General features: G+C 35.7%; 1 long non-coding RNA gene across 1 annotated transcript in view; it reads left to right on the top strand.

The window, feature by feature from the left end:
- Nucleotides 1-1,757, top strand: part of LOC102008719 — a 4,739-nt gene extending 2,982 nt beyond the window's left edge. The window contains exon 3 of the long non-coding RNA XR_263586.2: nucleotides 1,202-1,757. This is a non-coding gene — a long non-coding RNA (uncharacterized LOC102008719). The remainder of the gene's footprint in view (nucleotides 1-1,201) is intronic.
- Nucleotides 1,758-3,673: the final 1,916 nt, after the last annotated feature.

Genomic DNA, 3,673 nt, shown 5'->3' with positions numbered 1-3,673 from the left:
AAAAAAAAAAAAAAAAAAAAAAAAGAAATAGGGGAACATGATGCATAATGAAGAAAGTAATCAAAACCAGCTGGAGCTGGCACAAATGTTAAAATGAGAGAAGAAATAAATTTAAATAATTATTGAACTGTATTCCATGGGTTCAAAAGGTTAATTAGAGAAATTAAAAAAGAGGCCTATATTGAATTTCTAGAGCTGAAAACTATAATACTTGACATAAAAATGCAGTTAATGGCACCAATGGCATGTTACACAGGAGAGAAAAAGATTAGTTGAAGATACAGCAACTGAGACTCTTCAGAATGAAACTAGAGAGATAAGGAAGTTATTTTATGTGCAAGAGCACCAAGGAGTAAGAGAGAACTTCAGTTGAATTATATATATGCAACGGGCATTCCAAAGGAGAGAAAGTGTTGATTAGATAGGACAGGAAACAATATCTCCAAATTTAATAAAATTATAAATAAAATATAAACACAAGAAACATGAAGACAGCTACATCAAGGCACACAACAGTCAAACTGCTTAAAGCCAGTGCCAAAGACAAAACCTTAAAAGTGCCTGGAGAAAAAAAAGATACATTTATTATACAAGAAAAGAGATAAGAGCGGCAGCAGACTTCTTATCAGAAACAATGAAGGAAATGGTATTGGTAGGCTGGAGAATCATAAGCAATTGGTCTTGGTAACACTTAAGGCCTGAAGTGGCTAAGCGGGGACAGAGCAGCTGTGGCAGGAGACACCTCTGTACAGGTGAGGAAAAATTTGGGGTGCTCTTTTATAGACATGGAAACTTATTGTGGAGATTATGGAAAGACATTAGAGATTTCTGGCCAGGTAGATAGCTAACTTGCATGTTAGAAAAATCATGACATTGGTTACCCAGGGTTAGTAGATAGAAGAACAAATTAATGGGAAAGGATGGTTTGGAAGATCAGGAGACTGGGGAGAGTGAATGTAACCTGAAGGAAATTATTGCAGTCGTTCATTCATTCATTCAGTATCTACCTAAGTCCTATTTACCAAACTTGGAGCCAGTACCCCAAGACAGTGTGTGGGGCAAAGTAGCTGTGTATATAAAGCATGTGAGTCTGTAAGTATGTTGTAGACATGTTTGTATGTTAATATGAGTAGATGGGTTTTATTCTCTGCAGCAGCTGCACAGTTTTTATTGATCATTCCACAACATTTTTGTCTTTTAGGTTATGCAAGATACAGTGATGAATAAAAAACTCCTTGCATTTGTGAAGCTTACAAACTAGACAGGGGTGGAAATGGAATACAATAATACACAAATGCAAATATATAAGTGCAGCACAGCTCATCCAATGAAACACAGTAGAGACCTATTTACTCTTTACTGTGGGCAAATAGCAGGCTTTCCGCAGCATTCCTGAACAGCTCAAAGTTTTTTGTAGTAAAAATCTATGATCACAAATGTTACCCTCAGGCTTGGCTAGGAAAACTAAGTTAGTAATTTAACAAGTTATAAATTTCAGATTTATGGTTAAAATGTGAACATTATCACCAAATATTGGAAAGAAGTTTCTTGGAGGGAAAATTTCATTATGTCCTTTATATGCTGAAATTCTATCAGTTTGTTGAAGAATAAAATTATATATATTACAATATGAGTAAAATACTGCAATATTTAATTAAGGGGCCAAAATTGTTAGTTTTATGTAAAGTCAAACACTAAGTACTTTCAAATGGTTCAATACTGGAGTAGATAACATGTCATACAACTGAGAAGAGAGACTGTGCTATGTATATAATTTTGGAAAAATATTATATATTTTTGTACTAACAAATGTTTATAAAATGTTTTACTATCAATATTACAGTAGTACTAATAGTGATGATGTTAATGATGATTAAGTTATATCATTTTTATAATCTCTGTAAATTATCTACAAAAACTCATACCACTAAACAATATAATTAAAAAAAACTATTTAAGCTTTACTTAATTCCATTTTGGTCATGAGTGTTTTATTTGGGACATTTTCATACCTCACAAGGATGGGTTAAGTATAACGTTTACTTTGGTCAAAATATCACAGGAATGAAAGATTTAGTAATCAAGCTCAACAGTGTCTATGGGAAATCATCTTCAATAAAGACATAATAAAGAATCTTAAGGCAATAAAATATTAGGGAAAATGAAGCACCTATAACACATTTTGTTTACTAACCTGTCTGAAAATACAGACTGTTAGAATCTCTTCAGAAGACAATTCCTTATAGTTATGAGCCTATGATGACTAAACACTTAAAGAACTGTTAAGACATTTGTTATAACTTGTCTGCTATTTTCAATAGTTAAAGATGAAGGGCTTCTGAGGTATGTATATGAATCTTAGATAAAAGCTCCTTCTAGAAAACACATACTACAAATCTCTTCCTGAGTTATAGTTTGCTTTGAACACGGAAGGCAGTAACATCATTAAACGTTCTACTTTTTAAAATCATACATCAAAACTTTGGGGATGCAGGTGTCTTTTATAAAGTTTGACAGCCTGGTGGAGTAATGATAAATTCAACTCTACTCCTCTTAACTGGCTTGCTGAAAGATTTCAGTGCTCTCACAGTCAACAACATAGTGAATCTGATCAAATAAATAGCTACGGAATAGAAAATGAGAGAAGAAATTGTCATGTGATTGACATTGACAATGAAATAAATATAGTGAAAGCTGTGTGTGATTTGAGAACTGCAATCAATATTTTGTTCACACCCCTTAGTTGGGTATTTAGAAAGTAATTATACACAGAACATAACAACCTTCCTAAGCCATCACTCCAAGATGAGGGACCACCTATCAATATTCTTCATTGACCTAAGGCAAGTCTCCTTAATGGTGTGGTTTAGACCCCGCAGTGTCCTCCAAGGCACTTGTGCACTTACAGCTGTAGCTTTGGAGGGTGGTTGGGTCATGGAGGTGCTGCACACATCACCCTGGAGGTGGGATGAGGCCTGGAAGGGTGTATTTCCTTCCCCAGCTCTTCCCTTCTCTGTTTCCTGGCTGGCATGGCATGAGCAGTCTTCTCCATGGCAGACTCTTCTACCATAATATTTCTGCCTGGGAGTGGCTGACCATAGACTGAAGTTGTGAGCTAAATGAAACCTCCTCCTTTAAATCATCTGTAGGTTACTTATAATATGTCAAAAATGCAAATTCTGTGTAAGTAGTTGTTGTGCTACATTGTTTAGGAATAATGACAGGGAAAAAGTCTGTTCATGTTCAGTGCAGGTGCAATTTTTTTCCAAAATGTTTTCCCTGGGATTGGTCAAATCAGTGAGTGCAGAACTCCCGGATACAGAGGGACAACTATATTTGGCAGACAAAACTGTCAACATTACAGGATTTACCAGCAGCCAAAGAATTGCTTGAAGAGGAAGAGTTTGCTTTCAGAACCCACTGGAGTTGTGACTGATCCTGGAGCACCTGGGGTGTACACAGACTCATTACAAGACACCTTCCTTTGTATTCTTCCTGTTTGACCACAGCAAAGGTGCTGTCCTGATCTTCATGCACTAGAAGATACGGACGCAAAGTCAAAGCTAATTTTATTATGTTGAAACGAAACTACACGGTTCTGTTGCAGTATTTTTAGCTCTAGCTTATGGGCAGAATTTAAAAAGGTGATTCTGTGGTTTGACAGACACATGCA

The sequence above is a fragment of the Chinchilla lanigera genome, unplaced genomic scaffold, assembly GCF_000276665.1.
Source record: "Chinchilla lanigera isolate Chin_1 unplaced genomic scaffold, ChiLan1.0 scaffold00073, whole genome shotgun sequence".
Lineage (NCBI taxonomy): Eukaryota > Metazoa > Chordata > Mammalia > Rodentia > Chinchillidae > Chinchilla > Chinchilla lanigera.
This window is presented reverse-complemented; position numbering and strand designations above follow the sequence as displayed.